This window comes from Panicum virgatum, chromosome 8K, assembly GCF_016808335.1.
Source record: "Panicum virgatum strain AP13 chromosome 8K, P.virgatum_v5, whole genome shotgun sequence".
NCBI lineage: Eukaryota > Viridiplantae > Streptophyta > Magnoliopsida > Poales > Poaceae > Panicum > Panicum virgatum.
In genome coordinates, this window is record NC_053143.1 from 29,911,631 (window position 1) to 29,933,652 (window position 22,022).

Genomic DNA, 22,022 nt, shown 5'->3' on the forward strand with positions numbered 1-22,022 from the left:
CTGTAGCGACGGGTGGTCTCGGTTCCCGGATACCCGCCACTACAGTTTCTCATTTGTAGCTACGCAACCGTAGCGGCGGGCTGCCATACCCGCCGCTACTGTGGGTTTCGGCCTGCCGCTACAGTACTCATTTCCTGTAGTGTATGTTCTGTTTTCCTTAATAAATATAAGATATGAGATGCTCTTTGGGCATCTATTCTCGAAGAAAAAAAACATGGTTGAGTTGTGATGAGCTCAATCTATACATCTCTACTATCTCTACTACTTATTAAATCTCTTAAAAGTGCTTCACGCTCCTCCTGGTAGTTTTTTCGTCCGTTGTTGATTTTCCTTCTTCCTTCGTCTGTGTTTATTTGATTCTGGGTCAGATACAAGGCATGGAGTCCGGTATGGTTTTGATTCCCGTGAATTCTTCTATGCGGTCAACCAATATGGTCCCACCACGTGCCCGCGAGCCGATTTTTTTTTCTATTTTGACCTTTTTTTATCTAAAATTCTAAAAATGACCACCAAACTAAATTCCCAAGATCTGGCCCCTTTGGTCACGTCATAGTAGGGGGCGCGTCCAGACAATACGGTCACACCCATGCATATGGCGTGAGCTAGTGCCACGTTAGACCATGGGCCATCTCGAGGGCAGTGGGCGACCGGCGTTGACCCAGGCTGGGTCACGCCACGGGATATGATGTGACTTAGTCGCGCCCAAATGTTTGGCATGACCCAGCCTGTGTTACCGTGCCCCTCCCTTCCTCCTCTACTTCTTCCTCCTCTGGCCGAGCATTCGCAGCTCTCTCCCCCATGCTCGCCCCCGACTCTCCCTCCATTGGTACTGCCTCATTTTTTAGGGAACACCCCCAAACTCCACGGGCTTGATCCTTGGAGGTACCTCCCTCACTTTAGCCAGGTAGATTTGAAATCCTAGCTAGTATTTGGTTGGTTTAGCTAGTTAGGGTTTGAGTTAGGGTTGTAGTTGGTATGGCGATTTGGCTCGAATCGGTTTGAATCGGAGTGCATGTATCATGTTTGTTTTAACTTTCTGTTAAATAAAATTTAGGTTGCATGCATTTTCTTCCCCCTTTAGTTATGGTAATGACTTATTGGTAATTTTTTTCATGTATTAATTTGGTTTAGGTTGCAATGTCCTCTGAGGCCGAGCGTCACCTTAAGCGTCAGTGGTACCTCCCCACACGTGCAGTGGATGGCCCTTTGCCGCCCCCGCTTCCGGTGCCAATGTGCGAGTGTGGAGAACCGACAGAATGTTGATGGTTTCTAGGTACCCAATTTAGATGTTAAATGAGGTGTTTTTATATCTTATCTAGCTATTATTGATAAGAATTAACCCTGATTATTGCGTATATTTGTAATTGTCTTGTCTTTGAGCATTATGTAGGAAATAGGCAATAAATGGACTAAGAGTATCTAAGGAGGCCGAGAGGAAAGAATATGAGATTGTGCCGATCGGCACATCCACGATGCCGATCGGCACATTGAACACGAGGCCCAACTCGGAGCCCACAAGGAACATGGAAGTCCAAGCCCGTGATCAGAATCGGAGTCGGTTGCAACCAAGTCCAGGAATTTGATAGAGATAAAAAGGAGAAAAGAGAAACCGGAAAGGGGAGCGAGAAGTTAGGAAGTCATTGCGATATAGGGTTTTCAAGGTTGTGGCGGCGGTGATAGCAGCAAGCACCTGCATCACCGCCAGAAAAGAGATCGTGCCGATCGGCACCATCGGCACCTGTGCCTCATTGCACTATTGCCTCATCCAACTGCCACCATCTCCATGGATAGCAGCAGGATGAGTGAGTAGTACTCATATTCTCTCCTCAGGTGAGGGGAACATAGTTATGTAACTCTCAACACTCATGACAATTATTCGATACGTTCAGTATATGTGATATGCTTATTCCGTATGAGATTGTGAAGGAATTTCATATATGAATCCTTTTGGTATGATTAAACATTTAATTATGCTATCAATCATCACATAGTGGAAGAAACCAGTGTAGAGCGGTCAGCCCCTGCCGTGACAGGGCCAGGGTGAACGAAATCACCATGTCTTGTAGAATACTGAACATGTCGAATGAATTAATAAGTGTGAGTTGCATGCTAGTAACCTGAACCTCTGGAGGGAATCCTTTTATTACGTTGATACACCGCCTAGCAAGCTTATTCTTAATTGTTCTTTGTTCTTATAAAACACTTTTATTACATCTAGTTAGTAGCTTAAATAATAGTAGATGTCCCACTTGTTCTCTGTGGATTCGATATAAACCTTGGAATACTCTAAGGTAAAATTGCTATAATTGTACACCGTCCACTTGCGGTATATAAGTAGGTGCATATAAACGACCAACACGGAAGTGAAGCAGTCTAGGAATCGCACGACAATGGCACGTGCATACTACATGTGCAAAGAAAAGTATACCGATGCAACCTCACATCACAATGCACACCCATTGTTGATTTCACCCTTTCCACAAGCTCACTAAATTCAGGTGGTTTCACAAATGTCAAGACTTGCTCTTTCATCTTATCAAACTCATTGTTCTCATTGACAGTCCCACTGGTAAACAATTGAATAACACAATTCATCTACACATATCACAACACAATGTTGTATTAATCGTTGCAAAAAGCTAAAAATACATGTACAACTAACTAAAAGGAAAGATAATGCATGAAACCTAAATTTTACATAATAGAAAGTTAAAACAAACATACACTATCTGTCGGGTACCATAATGTGGGGCACCATAACCTAGGAACTAAAGCTCCCCCAAATGCGCAAAACGCAATCAGGCAACCGGGCCAAATCCCCCCTGGGGCAGTGCCATCATCTATGCTTGGATGCCCAAATCCTCTCCAGGTGTAAAAAGCCCAAACACGTGCTCGGCCCACGGCCCAACACCAAGGAACGGCTCTTCCGAGGCCTCACAAGCCGCAGAGCAACCTCCGCCTCGCCCGAGGCCTCCCCGCCGAGGCCCCCAGCAGCAGGGGCAATCTCTGCCTTGCCCAAGGGTAAAGGGCCACCCTCGGAGAGCAGGCAAACTCTGCCTCGCTCGAGGCCCCCTCGGCCGAGCCCTCCGTGGGGTCTTGGCACGGGGGGAACTCCGCCTCATTCGAGACCCCCCCTCGACAGACTGGGGCTGTAACCCAACCACTCGACGGGACGGGTGCATTTATTGCTAACCACTCCGTGGCTTGGAGTGGGTGTCAGACAGCGTCAGCAGAAACGCCGCACAGCGGACATGACCGGAGTCCCGTCCATTTGCTCCGATCACTGTGCCGTTACTCCCGGCGCTGTGTGGACCTGTAGCGCGCTGTGCGGACATGTCTGGTGCTGCACCACCACTATGCTACCAAATCTTTGTACCTTCTCCTCTGTAGGACCCTCGGCGGGCATGGGCGACAACACTCGAACACAGTACGGCTATTGACCGGGGCGAGGCCGCCGTCAGCAGCACCCTCGGCGCCCTGCCCCATCAAACGCGGAGGACAGCGTGCCCCGCAGCTACCGCCACGCCGTCCACTAGCGCCATAGGACAGGGACACGTCTCGGGCATGGTCAAAAGCTTCCAAGGACAACGACCACACCCGGCACCATGCCCTACAGTGCTCGGTGATAGGAACCACCAACTGTTGCCCCCGATTCAGGGAGAAAAGGACAACTCCAGAGATCACCCATGCATGTAATCCGTCCCTCCTTGAGCTTATAAAAGGAGGAGGCAGACCCCATCCCCGGCAAAAAGAGAAAAAAGGAGGAGAGTGGGCGAACTCAGACGAACTCTCTCTGAGCACACACACACTCGCGCTCACTCCCCCTCCCATATTGGCACTTGCCTCAATCAACTCTAGCACACACAAAGACTTGGGAGCTTCTCTCCCTCTCTTGCTCAAGCTTGTACCCCCTACTACAAGCACCCCCGTGCAAGATAATACAGTGCTCCCCTCTCTGCTGGACGTACGGCCCCATCGGCCGGAACTAGGATAAACCCGGTGTCATTGTGTTTCTTCTTGCATCAACCATCTAGAGACTGGGACACGCAGCATTATCACTAGTTGGTGCTAGGCCGCGAGGTCCGGATGCCGACAATTGGCGCACCAGGTAGGGGAGCTGCGTGACAATCATCCTTTGTTCCCACTTGTTCTCTAGATGGCGGATGAGTTGTGCCCGCTCCCGGCAGGCACGGTGATCTGGTTCGGGAGTCTCAAGTTCAAGGCAACTGGCAACAGTTACGGCCTGGAGCTCCTCCCGGCCAGAACTAACCCCGATGTTCCGGCGCCGTAGCCTCGGCGCAGGAGGCACTCGGGCCAGCACGCGCGACAAGCGCGCATGGAACAACGCAGGGCGGCTCACCTCAGCTCCCCCACGTGGGTCGAAGCTAGCGTGCCACAACCTGACGCCGCGGTGAAGGACGTCACCTCCTCATCACCAAAGGGAACAGTGACGCTGACAGAGGGGGACGCATCTAGACCGCCGCTCTATTCTTACGGGATGCGAGCTCATGCCGCGACCTACGCGTCATCCGTCAGCACCAACATGAGCGCGTATGGGGACTTGCCCGGGCATCATTTGCTCTCGGCCTGCAACCTCATCACGTCAACACCTGGCAGCTCGTACCCCGACTCTGCGGACGGGGGATACATCTCTGTTCGCTATCGTGTGACCCCAGAGTGGGACTACTCCGGAGTCCGTGATCTCTGAGCCTTTTTGTTGTTTCAGGCTGCGGCGGACTACTGCCTCACCTGCTTCGATGAGTCTAGAGATGGGGATTACGATCCCACACGCGAGTGCTTCATCGTCGAGCTGGAGGAGCACGACAACAACGCAGCAGACGCGGCACACGCTGTGGTAGACGCGCCGGTAGCGCCTGCATCACCCAGATTGGCCACCCGGTGAACTCGGGACTGCGGCAGGCACAGCTAGCGCAACTCCAGGAGCTTGAGACCAAGCTTGGGGAGGAGCATCGGCAAACGTAGAAGTTGCACATTGTGCTCGAGCAGGAACATACCTGCCGCGGTGCGGGAGCTCGAGAGGCAGGACGCATTGCCCGGGAGCGGATAATGGTGGATGGCGGCGAAGAAAGCCCCCTGTCCTTGAACAGGGCCAGCCAAAAGATCACCGCTGCGGCTATTCTACTCCGAGCTATGCCCGAGCCCTCTATGCTCGAGGGTCGCAATCTGTGCAGGGAAGCGCAGGCTCTCCTTGAGGATGCTGCAGTGCAGCAGGCCGAGAGTTTTGCGTCTCGTATGCGGTCGGCGCCCTCGGCAAGAGCAGGTGGAGTTGCACAACAAGACTGCGAGGTCTCAGTGCACACCCCATCGGCAAACAGGGACAGGGCACCCACGGTACGCCCGGTGATCGGGGCGAGGGCACCCACGGTGCACGATCGTGTCAAGATGCCTCCAGTGAAGGGGCGCCTCCGGGACACGCGCGGCAATGCCAACGACGGTGATGCTCGCAACATCCTGAACCAGAAGAAGAAGGACGGTGCGGCTCACAACTACCATCCTCGACGTGGCGGCCGCTATGACAGCAAGGAGGATAGGAGCCCATCACCGGAGCCCCGGGTACCCGCGTGTTTAGCCGGGAAATCCGCGCTGCTCTGTTTCCCCCACGCTTTCGGCAGCCCACCACCCTCACCAAATACTCGGGAGAGACAGATCCCGGGCTCTGGCTCAACGACTACCGCCTGGCTTGCCAGCTGGGCGGTGCGACTTATGATGCCGTCCTCATTCGCAACCTTCCTCTGCACCTTGCGGATTCCGCGCACACATGGCTCGAGCATCTACCCGCCAGCTAGATCCACGACTGGTCCGATCTGGTCAGGACTTTCATGGGCAACTTCCAGGGCACATACGTGCGTCTTGGGAACTCTTGGGATCTTCGAGGATGTCGTCAGCAACCCGACGAGCCCTTACGTGACTACATCCGTTGCTTCTCCAAGCAGTGCACCGAACTCCCCAGCGTCACCAACTCCGAAATCATCAGTGCCTTTCATTTGGGCACAACATGCAGGGATCTCATGCACGAGTTGGGACGGAACCCTCCTTCCAGCGCGAATGAGCTATTTGAATGTAGCAACCAACTTTGCCTCCGGTGAGGAGGCGGTCGGTGCTATCTTCGACAACGAGAAGGGCAAACGCAAGGGGGAAGCGCCCGCGGAGGGCAACAAGACCAAGAGCCTCGCGAAGAAGCCCAAGCAGGGCAGGAAAGGGAAGAAGAGGGGCCAGCAGAACCAGTGCGGTCAGGGGCAGGAGGAGGACTCTGACGAGGCCCTCGCCATCACCCCCGATCGCAAAGGTCCCCGAGGACCCCGTCGAGGCAGTGGCCTGTTCGACGACATGCTGAAGAAGCCATGTCCTTATCATAAGGGCACGATCAACCACACCCTCGCGGAGTGCGACATGCTCCGCAAATACTTCAACCATCTCGGCCGCAAGGACGAAGCCAAGAAGAAGGACGCGGAGGACAAGGGCGGAGACGGTTTCCCCTCGGTGGAGAACGTGTTCTTCATCTTCGGCGGACCAACGGCGAATATGACCACTCGACAACGCAAGCGAGAGCGCCGAGAGGTCTTCTCCGTCTACAAGGCTACACCGTTGTACCTCGACTGGTCAAAGGACACCTTCTCCTTCAGCCGTGAAGACCACCCTGACTACATCCTGAATTTGGGTCAATACCCGCTCGTCGTGGATCCGATCATCGGCAACACTCGGTTCTCCAAGGTGCTCATGGACGGGGGCAACAGCCTCAACATCCTGTACGCACACACCTTGGAGCTCATGCGGATCGGCCTGGTAAAGCTATGCCCAAGCACGTCACCGTTTCACGGTGTTGCACCGGGAAAGCGAGTCAACCTGCCCGCCTGCTTCGGCACGCCGGCCAACTTCCGCAAGGAGGTGCTCACCTTCGAGGTGGTGGGGTTCTGTGGAGCGTACCACGCCATACTGGGATGGCCATGTTACACCAAGTTCATGGTGGTCCCTAACTACACCTACCTCAAGATGAAGATGCCGGGTCCGAAGGGCGTCATCACCATCGTCCCGTTGTTTGAGCACGCCTATGAGTGCGACGTCGAATGCGTCGAGCGCGCCGAGGCCCAGGCAGAGGATGAGGCCCTCGCTGCCAGCTTGGAGAAGATGGCGAACGAAGCCATGGACTCCTCGCACCGACACGCAGGCAGTTTCAAGCCTGCCGAGGGTGTCAAGGAGGTGCCCCTCGATCCAAACTGCCTCGACGACAAGGCGTTGAAGGTCAGCGCCACCCTCGACAACAAATAGGAGGTGGTGCTCGTCGACTTCCTCCGCGCCAATGCCGACATCTTCGCATGGAGCCCCTCAGACATGCCTGGCATACCGAGGGAGGTCACCGAGAACTCCCTTGACATCCAGCCCAACTCCAAGCCGGTGAAGCAACGCCTGCGACGCTTCGACGAGCTCAAGTGCCGGGCGATCGGCGAGGAGGTGTACAAGCTTTTGGCGGTCGGATTCATCAAGGAGGTATTCCATCCCGAATGGCTAGCTAATCCTGTATTAGTTAAGAAAAAGAATTGAAAATGGAGGATGTGTGTAGATTATACTGGTTTAAATAAAGCATGTCTGAAAGTTCCGTTTCCTTTGCCACAAATTGATCAAATTGTTGATTCAACCACGGGATGCGAACTTTTATCCTTTCTTGATGCTTACTCCGGTTACCACAAAATAAAGATGAAAGAATCTGTTGCGGCTTCTTTTATCACACCCTTCGACATGTACTGCTATGTCACGATGCCATTTGGCCTTAGAAACGCCGGAGCTATGTACCAGCGGTGTATGCTCCATGTGTTTGGGGACCATATCGGGTGGAACGTAGAAGCATATGTCGATGACATCATTGTGAAATCTAGGAAAGCCAACGACCTGGTAGCCAATCTCAAGATCGCGTTCGACTGCCTTAGAGCCAAGGGGGTAAAATAATGCACCAGCATGAATGCACAAACATGTTAGCCCTAAAATAAATTTTAATTACTTTATGAAGCAAAAATAAATTATAAATGCAAGGCTAAGCAAATTAAATCATAAAAACTTAAATAAAGCCAATTAAATTTATTATTAAATACTGGAATTTAAATTAGGGTGTTACAAATCCTACCCCCTTACAGGAATCTCGTCCCGAGATTCTGGGCTGGCTAGCAAAGAGATCAGGATAGGTCTTCCGTAGCTCATCTTCTCGGTGTGGTCACTCCATTGCATTCTGCATGTCTTGATCTTCTTGTCCCGAGTAACTCTCTCAGCGGTCTCTAAAAAAAAAATTTCACCGGATGCTCGGTATAGGTCAGATCTTCTTGCACGTCCAATTCTTTCAACGGTGCTTGTTCTTCTGGCACTCTCAAGAACTTCTTCACCTCGGATCTGCATAACTCTTCTGCCTCGTCTGAGCAATCCTCAAATTCTCCCGTACTATCTTTTGGCCGGGGTGTCATAGCATCCCCATTCCCGAGGGTAGGGAGCTGCTCCGGGACATCCACGCCAGAGTCTGCGGCCATCACGCGGTGCCACGCACCCTCGTGGGCAATGCGTTCAGGCAGGGCTTTTACTGGCCCACTGTTGACACTCACTAACGATCATTTCCAGGCGTCAACTTGATCAGAAAATCATGAGAGTTTGCATTTCTTACACGCATCTTTATTCAATAAAGTCCCTAAACCACACTTTACATTTTAGAAAACACAAGTTGTGTTTTTGAGCTAAAACACAAGTTGTGTTTTTGAGCTAAAACACAGGTTGCAAGCACACTTTGGCCCGACATAAAATCACAGAAAATATCAGAGCGATGATTCAGGCTCAAATTGACCAAGTGTAGCCCAAGAACCCAGTTCAAACCATTCAAGACAGGCCAAGACCAACAGGATTAGGACAAGGCAGCCCAGGACAGCCTGCTGGAAGAAGCTGGGGGCGGTTGGGAGCCTGGGCAGGCCGACCGACCTACCAGGTCAGCCGACCTGGCCCGTGGGCCCCACCGCCTCATCCACGCCACATGGCGCCTCCTCATAGGTCCCCTAGGTCGGTTGCAAGGGTCTCACCTCGTGGCTCCCTGCTATAAATACAAGGGGGGTTAGAGATTATGACACACACACACACACCACACTTCCTCTCCTCTCTTGCTCATCTTGCATAGTCTTTAGGCTTAGTGGAGTTTAGGAGAAGTCTAGGAGTCTTTCAGTCGCCGGATCTGCTTGAGAGTCTGGTATGGGTTCATCTCTAGTTCTCTCTTGTAATATTCGGTTGTTTGTAATAGAATTAGACTATGGTTACTGATATCTGCTCGAAGTATGTTCTGAGTCATCGGATATATGCTTCTTGATATGGTTGTGTTATTATTCAATGCTTGCATTGTATGATCGCCCTGTGCTTGAGATGGTGTTGTCGTTTAAAACCCACCAGCGAGTAGCGACAGGCAACACGAAGAGCCGGGAGGCTACCGGGGCGCTGGCTGGCACCGGTCCCTCGGTCAACGGCCCAGATCTTGGCACACGTCGACGCTTCCAGAGATGCAGGGCGTGCCACCTGACCTATTCCCGATCAGAAAGGTGCGAACGTGCTTTCGACGATTTGCCTGCATGCACAAACATGTGTAAATATTAGTCCAAGACGTGGTCGGCTCCCCGGGATGACTCTTGCATCGGCTTTCAAAGAGCCGATCGAGTCCCGGTGTCGGATCAGATCTATATATATCTGGATATCAATGGATAAAGCAAATAACTGCAGGAACTGCTTTGGTTAAATCTAGCTAATCCAATCCACGATGGTAAAGCTTGACTGCTAGATCGGAACATTCTACATGTAGTTAAGCCTAACGAACATAATAGATAACCATACTTTAACCAGAACAGAGGCATAAGAATAAGCAAAAGCTGATTCCTGGATCAATCCCCATTAAGATCAAGGCAAAGCATCTAATACGCTGCCGGATCGTCCAACCCGTTTGCGAGGCCTAATCTAGCAGATATTAAGCCAATTCTTAAGTATAAGAACGAACCATAATAGATTAGATCTACTAGATAGAAAAGAAGCAGGGTGTTATCTCTACGCAACTAACTCTACGCAATGAGAATTAACTTGATATTAATACATGATCACGTAGAAATAACATGATATTCGTAGATGATAAACAATAAGAGCATAATAGATCTACTAAAGGTCATGCTACGAACATCAGGATAACTAGTACTACTCGCCATAAAAAACACTTCAGTACGAGTAATACCAAGGTAAAGGCAAGAACAATGCTGCCCGATCGCAAGAAGTGATCAGGGCAGCATGACGCTTACTTGGATGAAACCCTAGAATTAGGGGCGGCGGTGCACCAAGGTGTTGTTGCAAAACGTGATGACGTTCTCTCTTTTACGAATGTCATAGGGTACATATTTATAGTCCGGAGACTTGGAAAACAATCTAAACTAACGTGTCCAAATCAGACTCTATCTCTAATCCAAACTGAACTAAATCTAAAGATACATGGCCCAAACGGCCCAAATACTCACGCAGGAGCCGATTCACAAGCCTTCTTTAATTCCTGCTTTAAGCCCAACTCGCTTGCGGCCCATTAATTAACCCTGTTAATTTATGGCGATAACACATGCCCCCTGGTTTTGGCAATGATAATTCTAAAACCATTCCGTCGCTTCATCTTCCCGTTGATCCTCATTAAAACGCACTACAACCACCATGGAAGACGCAACATCTCTGCAGCTGGCTCCACGCAGAATGTGAAAATGCCGATCCATCTTCCATTTTTTTACTACTTAATCTCACCCCGAATCGACTCCTTCCACCACAAACTCACCTTCCTCCTAAAGCCAAACAGCGCAGAACACCCAAACCTACAACAGCCATGGCGATCTCCTCCTCCTCCGGCTCCAACTTCATCGGCTCCCTTTCCTCCCCCTCTTCCTTAAGCTCCTCCATCTCCTCCCTCGACTCCATCCCTGAGAGCCAAGAGCCAACGCCGGAGTACGACCCAACGGCGGCGCACGAGATGCTCGCCCCTCTGCACTGGGATGCAGAGGAGTTTGACTTCGGGGTCGTCTCCGAGGACGATGAGCCCAAGACTGATGGCGAGGACCTCCGACTCGTGTTCCAGGAGGAGCCGGAGAGCGACAGCGACGACGGCTTCTCTTGGGATGGAGCCGATTCCTCCTCAGAAAAGGAGATCGGCTCCTTCTCCAGCAGCGATGACCCGACGGTTGGAAATGCCTTCCAGTTCCTCGGGTCCTCTGAAGAGGACAGCGAAGAAGAAAGCAACGGCGGCGGCTGCCGGAGCAGCGACGTTGAGACCTGTGGCGGCAGCAGCGCCGATGACGACGGCGACGACAGCGACGGCGGAGACGCGCCGGCACGAAGCCCCAAGCGCCGTAGGTACCTAGGTACCTACAAGCGGTAGATGTAGGTAGTACTGTAGGAGTAATACTGCAGAGCCGAAGGATTCGTCCTTTGTCAGATCGGCTCTTTTGCTTGTAAGATTCAACTTTCAATGAAGTCTCTTATCTTTTAACCTGCTCGCTCGGATCACTCCCCAAAAGCCGATGGCACTGCACCAGGATTTATTAATATCCAAGAGCCGACGAAATTCAAAATCGGAAGCAACCCACATAAGAACAGAACATCACTTCCACTCTGAATCCAACTCGAAATAGACACTACAAATCCGAGCGCAATTTGAGAATCCCGCTCCATAAGTTCGAGCGAAGACTCACAAAGTATCCAAAATTCGAACCAGAGCCCGCAAAATAATCAAACCCTAAGTCAGCAGATCCGAACCATGGCAGACTCCGTAGCTCAAACAGCGAGTTCTTCAATCGACGATATGGCAATCTGCGGCCTGAAGGTAATATTCAGCATGTCCTTTTAACTTTCTTCAGCTCGTTAAAACTCCGAACGAATTAAACTCTAAAATATGACACCATATATAAATTTCTGAATCTCTGAACTCCAGGTGTCAGACATCCTTTTGCCGCATCCTTCCAATCCCAAATCCTTTTGTCTTGGCCCACGAGTTTATGAAAATCCCACAAATTTAATCTCCTGTGAAGCGAATAGAATCCCTTTCGTAAGTCAAGACATTGATTTAAATTCCTGGGCCGACTAATTAAGAGCCTGGCCTAATCCACCCGAGAGCTGGACTACATGGTATAGCAGAGTAGCAAAAACTCATATGCCCTTGTGGCAGGAATTGAACAAAGCTGATGCACTTAGTTTATCATTATCGCCCCTTGACAAAGATGAAAACCTTCTGAAGACCATCAGCTATTTTTGGTCCGACGCTCTGAACTGCTTCCTCTTTGGTCACGGACCCATGACCCCTACTCTGCTAGATGTTACCATGATCACTGGTCTAGACATTGGATCCCCTAATCCTACTGCCCACAGAATGGTAGAAGTCCCCTTCAAACTTTCATCCAAGACAGACTGCACAAACTGGAGTACTTACATGAACCAGCACATGAAGACAAAAGTTTCAGTAACTAAAAAGGAACACACAACCTTTTTAAATCTTTGGTTAGAACATTTCATTTTCTGTGGTCCTTCCTTAGCTCCAACTAAGAATTACCTTCCTTTGGCCTACCATCTGGCCCATGGTAACCGCACCGGCCTAGGCAAACTTTTTCTCGGAGAAACATACAGATGTCTCCACCTGATGACAACTAATTTGTTCAGCCAAAGGAAACTCAGAACTGGAGGCCCTTGGTGGTTTATTCAGTTATGGGCACAACTCTACTTTCAGCATCAGATCCCAAACTTTCAAAGCCTAACCAAGAATTCCTTCCCTGACGAGAATGGCAAGCCAATTAGATGCACCAGCTATGGCCAAACCCTATTCAGCCTTCCTGGTAGTAAACTGAACTCGACAAATGCAGCAAACTGGTTTAGAGTTTTCTACAAAGGTCTAGACAATCCCCTCTACTTTCCATTCACTGAATCTGAAGCCTTTGAGAACCCAACTGCCTTTAGGCTGGATAGTTTTGCCGATGACGACAGCACTAGGCATCTATATTCCCTAATGATTCGACCCGGCTTCCTCCCTGTTGGCATAAGTACTTCCAACAGAATTATCAAACCAGGTTATGAAACCTATCAACCAGTCATAGTAGCTCGGCAATTTGGCTTAGGACAAGTCCCTCTCCACTTCCATATTTACCACTTGGTGGAGAGTAGAGCCGATTTGCCCGATGGTCTTACCAGCTCAAGATGCTACAGCATGTTTGACTACCTCCACATTCCAATACCAGCCGATCTGTCCTTTACTCCCTCGTCAATCGACTTTAGCACATGGTGGGGAATGTGGAAAACTCATGTATTCAGAAAAGCTTTAGGCCCTCTACAGCAGAAAATTGATCCTGAATATTCAATCCACGTGGAAGAGGTACTGAATCCATGCACTTATTATTTCTAAGTCCTCTATCCCTTTACTTGGCTAATCCTGCTCACCTTGCTTATAGCAACAAGATGATCCAGAACCCGTGACCAGTAATGGGGAGCCATTCGACTTCCTTCCAACCGCCCCTAATGTTCTTTTTTGCAAGGGATCGCTGTCAATGAAGAAAGTAATAATGACTGTTCAGCCAGACTTACCCCAGTCGGCTTCTAAGCGGAGACAAACCTCTGTAAGTGTTGCCCCCCGAGTCCCGACTAAGAAAAGGAAGATCATCGCGAGACGAGTTATCAAGAAAACAGCACAACCTTCCCCGAGTCCATCAGAATCTAACACCAACCAGGTAATTCATCTTTTCGAAACTTCTTCCTTATACATATATATTCTGGTTAACTGTAATCCTATTTCCAGGACACAGCTGAAGACATCCTCTGTACTGGAAGGCCAGCACAACATGAAACCACCGTTCATGAAGCCGACACTGGAACAACTGAAACTCCCGATGCTCTGATGGAGGTGCGTAACAAACAGGCTGACATAACCGATGCCCTTGTTGTTGCCTCAAACCCAACTGGACCGATCACACTCGGACCGACCATTGCTTCTTCCTCAGAACAGGTAACATTACAAGAGCCGATTCTAAATCAGCCGATAACTCCATTAATGCACTTTTTTCCCAAAACTAACTCCAATATCTCCACAGGGCTTTAATATTTCAGATTTGCTCTCCTTTGACCCAGCATCAATGGGTCTGATCGCCCGTGGAGCGAAAGTACCATCTTCACGGCAGCCGATTGACCTCGCAGATCAGCTTCAACACATCAAAAATCTGCTATCTGCTCCAATCAGTACCCTGGTTGACGATTCCAGCGAAATAAAGGAAATCCTTGAGCAGATAGAATCCCAACTCCCAGAGTCACTTCAGTTCAAGCTCTGGCCATCCGGCCATCTTCCCTTCTTTTGGGCAGAGGTGAAAGTAGCACAACAGAGAATAGAGTTACGTCACTCTCAAATCCCTCTGAAAGCCAACATCGCTTAAAAGTGCAAAATGCTCAACCAGAAGAAAGCAACTCTGGACGCCAAAGCCGATATCTCCGCGAGTACGAGGCGACTCAATATCCTGGAGAAAGAACTGGTGGAACTTGAAGAAAAGGTCCGCACCACCCAGAGACTGATTCAAGAGGAGAAAGCCTCGATTGCAAACTCCAAGCAAGAAGATACGGGTAGAGTTCGCAGAAATAAGCACCTTGAGTCAACAAATAGTAACAGGTGCTGACAAGGACGACGAAGCGATCATAGCAAGAGCCGACGCCGTACGCGCAGAAGCCATCCATGCCATAGAAGGGTTTCTGAATTAGTAGAACAATTCAGAAAACATTTAATGTTGCCTGTTAAATCTGAAACTCATACCCATTAACAACATCTTAAGTCAATGGTTACACATCAGCTGCCTTGCTTCTCATATGTATATTATTTTCTTTTTTTTTACCGGCCAACTCAACGTGTTGGCCTCTCTCTCTTTTTTTTTCACCGGCCAACTCAACGTGTTGGCCTCTCTCTTTTTTTTTTACCGGCCAACTCAACGTGTTGGCCTCTCATAATACAGCCAGATGGATTTCATCGGCTCTTGTCATTCGCCTTCCCACATGGTCGGGAAATATTTCTTGAGGTGTTGGCCATTAACAGCCACAGAAACTTGACACCATCCAATTCCTCAAGCATGTATGCATTTCCAGGCAAGACCTGATCAACCTTGTACGGCCCGTGCCAAGTTGGAGACCACTTACCATACTTTCTATCTTTAGTTCCCAATGGTAACACTGCCTCCCAACCCAGGTCTCCAACCTGGAAATCTTTTGGCTTGACCTTTTTGTTGTATGCACGAGCAGCTTTAGCCTTGTTTTCCTTAATCTTCTCCAGTGACCAAAGTCTCAGCTCTATAAGATCCTCGACGTTGTCGCTCATCAAGGCTACATATTCCTCAGCCGACAGATCATTCTGGAACTCAACACGCCTCGATCCAGCTGTGATCTCCCATGGCAACACAGCGTCTTGACCGTAGACCAAATGGTATGGTGACGTCTTGATGGATCTGTGACACGAAATATGATATGCCCACAAAGCCTCTGACAACACCTCATGCCAGCGCCTAGGATATTCATCGATCTTTCTTTTGATCAGCTTGATAAGGCTTTGGTTGGATTCTTTAGCCTGTCCATTAGCCTGGGCATAATATGGGGATGATCTCATCAGCTTAAACCCCGTGTCATTGGCGAACTTCATAAATTCCTCCGATATAAAGACCGATCCTCCATCGGTCGTAATGGTCTGGGGAATCTCGAACCTATGAATGATGTGCTCTTTAACGAAACTGATCACATCTTTTGACGCCACCGACCTTATGGGTACCGCCTCTACCCATTTCGTGAAATAATCCGTAGCAGCCAACACCCATTGGTGACCCTTGCTGGATGGCGGGTTGATCTGGCCAATCACATCCATGGCCCAACCCCTGAATGGCCATGGCTTAATGATAGGATTCATTACTGACGCCGGCACCATCTGAATCTTGTCAAATATCTGACATGCCTGACATCCCTTGTAATATTTGAAGCAGTCCTCAAGCATGGTAGGCCAGTAATATCCCGATCGCCTGATCAGCCACTTCATCTTATGAGCCGATTGATGAGTACCGCAGGCTCCCTCTATCTCATGTAAAAGCCGATTCAACTCTGAAGGTCCCAGACATTTAAGCAGCAGTCCTTCTAAAGTCCTGTAGAACATATCGTCCCCAATCAGAACATACTTCATAGCTTTGAGTCTTATCCTTCTGTGTGCCCCCCGAGCCGAATCCTTCAAATAATTGAAGATATCGGCTCTCCAATCTCCAGGTTCTAGAGACTGAACCTCTACATCGACCCCATCGGCTATTTCCTTGTACCGAAAGCCATCTGTGCCAAGTCATTGGCTTCATTGTTCAGAGTCCTGCATATCCAGTGGAAATTAATGTACCTGAATTGTGACATCAACTCACGGCACTGCATCCATATCGGAAAAGGGCCTCTCTCTCATACCTATACTCTTCCGTGAGTTGAGAAATCACCAGCTTCGAATCTCCAAATATTTCCACCGCTTCTGCACCAGCTTCCAGGAGTAATTCCATCCCTTTGCGAACGGCCTCATACTCTACTAAATTATTGGTGCATGGAGTAGTCACCCTGATGGAAAAGGAATAAGTCGCCCCTCGAGGCGATACCAAAAGAATTCCCATGCCGCACCCATCATCGCATGCCGATCCGTCAAAAAACATGGCCCAGGCACGTATAAACAGTGCAGCCACATCGGTGCTAACCCTGTCTGCAACGAATCCGCCAGTGCATGTCCTTTGACTGCCTTCACGGGCTGATATCGGATATCAAACTCTAACAACGCAAACATCCACTTTACGAGCCGGCTTTTTAGAATGGGAGCCGACAGCATGTGCTTTATGACATCCGATTTGCAGATGACAATCGTTTCCGCCGAGAGCAAAATATGACGAAGCTTTGTGCATGTAAAGAATAAACAGAGGCAAAGCTTCTCGATCTCGGGATACCTGGTCTCGGTGTCTAACATGCGCCTGCTGAGGTAGAAAACCACCCTCTCCAGGACATCGTGCTTCTGAACTAACACCGAAGCAATGGAAGTGTCACCGACGGACAGGTACACGTAGAAATGCCTGTCTTGCCGGGGAGGAATCAATACTGGAGGCTTCGATAGATATTCTTTGATTTCATCAAAAGCCCGCTGTTGTTCTGCCCCCAGTGAAACTCATCATCAGACTTGATTTTCACCAAACCCATGAACGGCTCGATGCGCCCAGACAGATTGGAGATAAATCGTCTGACAAAGTTGATTTTGCCGATGAGCTTCTGCAACTCTTTCTTCATAGTAGGCGGCCCTATTGTCCTTACAGCTTCTTGACTCTTCAAGATGATCTCGATTCCCCGTTCATGCACCAGGAATCCTAAGAATTAACCGGCCGATACACCAAAGGCGCATTTCTTTGGGTTCATTCTGAGCCCAAACCTTCGAGTCCGCTCCTAGACCTGACGCAAATCTTCCAGATGTCCCCCAGCCGATGTGGACTTGACCACGACATCATTAATGTAGATTTCTACCAGTTTGCCGATGAGATCATGAAAAATGTAATTCATGGCGCGTTGATACGTTGCACCGGCATTTTTCAATCCAAAGGTCATAACCAAGTACTCGAACAAGCCGACCGCGCTTGGTACTCTGAATGCGGTCTTGTTTATATCCTCTAGGGCCATGAAGATCTGGTTGTAGCCGGCATTACCATCCATAAAGCTCATCATTTTGTGACCGGCAGCTGCGTTGATCAATGTTTCCGCGACATGCATCGGATACTTGTCCTTTGGCGTTGCTCTGTTGAGGGGTCTAAAATCCACGCAGACTCGCCATAGGCCATCCTTCTTTTGTACGGGGACCACACTGGAGATCCATTCTGCATACTGACATGGCTTGATGAACCCTGCATACTACATCTTTTGCACCTCTTTCTGAACCTCCTCTAGGATTTCGGCCTTCATCTGACGTGCTCGTTGTTGAAACGGCCGAAATCCTTTCTTAAGCGGGAGCCGATGTTCAAAGATGCTTCTATCCAGACCGGGCATTTCAGTATAATCCCATGCAAAACAGTCCCGGCATTCTTTCAATAGTGCTATCATCTGCTCACGCAAGATCGGGTCCAACCTTTTGCTGATAAATGTCGGTCGCGGCTTATCCCCGGGACCGATATCAACTTCCTCCAAATCGTCAGCTGATGTAAGCCCGTACCCTAACTTGCCATCGCCTGAAAAATCAACTGTGAACGCAGGCAACTCGTCGTCATCCGCCACATCGACAGCAAACACGGAGAGATAACAAGAAATTTTTTTTCGGCCAACCGCACAGGTTGGCCGTTTCTGTATTTCCATTACCATTCGAAACTGAATTCTCAGTAACTGACCAACTACTAGAGCAGGCTATTGTTTGTACATAATGTAACAGTTTCAACTCCAAATAAGAATTATCTATTTTTTGGGGCCGGTCGCTGGGACCGGCCACTCTAATCCTGCTGAATTCCGTAGCGTGCCAGGATGTGTTTACTCTGTGAGGCCAGTGGATAAGACCAGCCTCAGCCCATTTTTTGTCGCTTCAATCCGATCACAGTCTTCCAGCACAACCCCTGAGATCGGCTCTTGTCCTTCCGCATCCCAGACGTTCATGTCTGCGAGCGAAACCTCGTTGGAGTCATCTGCATGGACCACCTCCACTTCATCGCCATCCCATTGGACCAAACACTGATGCATTGAGGAAGGAACACAATAATTGGCGTGAATCCAATCCCTCCCAAGCAGCACTGTGTACGTACTCTTACTATTGACGATGAAAAACGAGGTCGGGACTGTCTTGCGGCCAACTGTCAATTCCACATTGAGGACTTCCTTTGCCTCCGACAGTTGGCCGTTGAAATCATTGAGCATCACATTGGTCTTGATAAGATCAGCAGAAGAACGCCCTAATCGGCGCAGCACCGAATATGGCATCAAATTGACTGCGGCGCCAGTGTCGACCAACATCCTGTTCACAGGCTTGCCGTCAATGAGGCCCTTGAGATATAATCCCTTTAGGTGCTTGTAGCTCTTTTCGTTTGGCTTCTCGAAGATGATTGGCTGGGGGCCAAGATCCAGCTGTGCGACAGCCAATTCCTCCGGTTGGGGTGCCCGAAACTCTGATGGGAGCACGAACACCATATTCACATCAGCCGATGGCTTCTCATCGGCTTTTGGCTGCTTGGGGCGCCACAACCTCCTTGGAGGGCGCCTTTCCGCCCTTCGCGGGTGCCTGAATTGCTCCGCGAGATCCGGACATGCCTTCCTCAGCATGTCGAGGTACCATGCTTCCGCCTCTTCGAGATTGCGTAAGCACTACACTCTGCGCTTCGTGATGATGATCCGAACGGTTTCCTTCCTTGATAGCATCACTCGATTAGAAGTATATCGAGCATCCCACTGGAGAAGATAGGTGGTGTCGTGGTTCTTCTAATCTTGTTGCCTCCAGCTTTGGTCAACTTCAAATCATTATCTTTTGTGTACACAGCCTTCCAATCATCCTTTGACATCATCATCACCTTCTTCGTCGGTTGCTACTGCCTCTGTTCTCGTTGAATTCCCCTTCATCCGGTGCAGAACATGTACCAAATTTCTCCTCCATTGCAAGCTGCATCAAAGTATCTTTCCAACAAGTGGTTATTCACCCCAATTAGACTCCGGATAAAGAAGTTATGCTCGTTTTATTACAGCACTGCAATCTGTCCAGAGGGATTTCAGAACGCGCAGCGTTGAAAGATTTTACCATAACTCTTCACACCGATCTCCAAAGTTGATGGTTCTTGATCCGTTGGAAAGAAGACTTGATGGAGCTTCAAAATAATCTATTATTTTCTCATGGTACTTCTCTGATCTTGGACGAAAAACTCATCACAACAGTAACACTTCATAGATGATGATGATTGCACGATTTTCTTCGCGGGCATGCTTCATACCTATTGCTTGAACAAACAATTCTTCCCAAAAACATCAGTCTTTAAAATCAATTGACACGGCGGCGTACCTTATTTATCATCTTTTGCATTGGGGAGTGGGGACTCGATAGCGGATGCTGGGCCACTAACAAAAGTTAGCACCTACCACTAAAGAGCGAATCTTGATGTTGTTGCCGTCATGTCGATGTGGACGTTGTCGATGTTCCATGTCGAGGCTCCTCGATCATCTTGTTGCCGATTGTTGAAATTTGTCAAAGTGGATTATGGACTTCTCGAAGTCCAAGTTTGGTGTCTAACTTTTTCCACCTGCTTTCAAGGACACAAACAAAAAAACAAGGGTATATGCAATAATAAAAATTAGGGTTAGTCCAAAAAAACTAGATAGATCGCCCTAGGGTTCGAGTTGCAGATCCCCGGCAACGGCGCCAGAAAAGCTTGTTGACACTCCTTAGAGCCCCAATTTACGTACCGCAAGCGCACGGATCGTGGTAGCTTTTCCCTTAGAGTACTCCCCCAAGGTTTATCAATCCGTGGATCGGAAGTGAACTGACTAGGGTTTACCATCTAATCTATCGAACCTATCCTAAACATGAAGCGAAGATTGCATATAAACTGAACACTTGATAGATATGAATGAAGCATAAGTGTTCATCGCACCCACAACCGTAGATGAGATAACACAACCAAGAAGCTAGGGACTATCGTCTCTAGGTACAGTTCTAGTAAAAAAGGTGATCAAAACATAGATTGCATCTCAACTAAAGGTACATGAAATCATCTTGCCATCGATCCTATTCCACATCATGTCGTCGCTAGGGCTTTTCCCTCCGCCATGCTATCACCACACCGGGGTAATCAACCAACTAGCTAAAACACGCTACCTCAACGTATCCGCAAGATATAGACTAATCACCACGAATAGATCTAATCTTACTATGAACATATGGATGCATCACATATGAGAAAGAAAGCATGCATTAAAGTAGACCAAAGTCGAGATAACTAGAATAAAGAGTAGATTGATATCACCATCGTGTGTGTACATACCACGACAAATGTTGGGGATGACTCCCGAACTCCACCATGGCACAACCTCGCAGGGAGGCCATGGCGGCTAGGGGTGGCCTAATCCATCTCCTAGGTACCCTCGAAGACTTGCGGCGGCCGTCAGCCTCATCCGGTCTTGGCCCTAGGTTTTCGTCGAGTTCTGGGTGGATTGATGCTGCGAGTTGAATAAAGTGCGAGCTATTTATAAGCCGAGGAAGCCACCGGTCGAAGGAGAGGCCGAACCGCCTCAGAAACGGGCTAGGCCGGCCGGCCTACCCCCTTTCATGCTCGCCTCGGTCTCATCTTTTGCGTGTAGACTCCTCGCATCTTCTAGAGTTTATGTCCTTCACGATGGCATCCCTTTGGACGTCGTTATCTTGTAGATATCTTCGAGGAAAGGATAGGATAGGGAATCCTTCCTTAAATCTTCATTTGCTTTGCTTAATCCCGAAGTATCTAGATCTCATCTTTGTGGGCTCAGTCCTTTGGGCTCTCTTGGAGGATGGATGTGCGTGAATGGGCTTCGAATCAACATGGGCTTTGGTCCTCCATTTGGGCTTTGGCCTTCGTCTTTCCCCATGTCAGCGCTCGATCACGGGCCTCGTCATTTCATGCTCCAAAATAGGCCAAAAACCTACAAAAACGAAGTTCTTCCAAAATATATGTGCAAGTGTGAAAATGACCAATAATTAGGCCGGGGTTAGGACGGTTAGTGATTTTGATATTAAATTCATGCCATTATCAAAGATAAACAAGGGATAAAATGGATACTTAAGGAGCGCCAACATTCCCCCCATGCTTAAACCTTGCTCGTCCTCGAGTAAGTCTAGGAGCTTTGCTTATAAAGAAATCAGCGTTGCCCCTCAATGTCCTCTCTGCACTTAGTCATACATAACAAGACATATTGCTCTCTCAAGTATTTAGCATTTAAGTTCATGTTGTGACCGGCTACTTTTTCATTATGGGAGA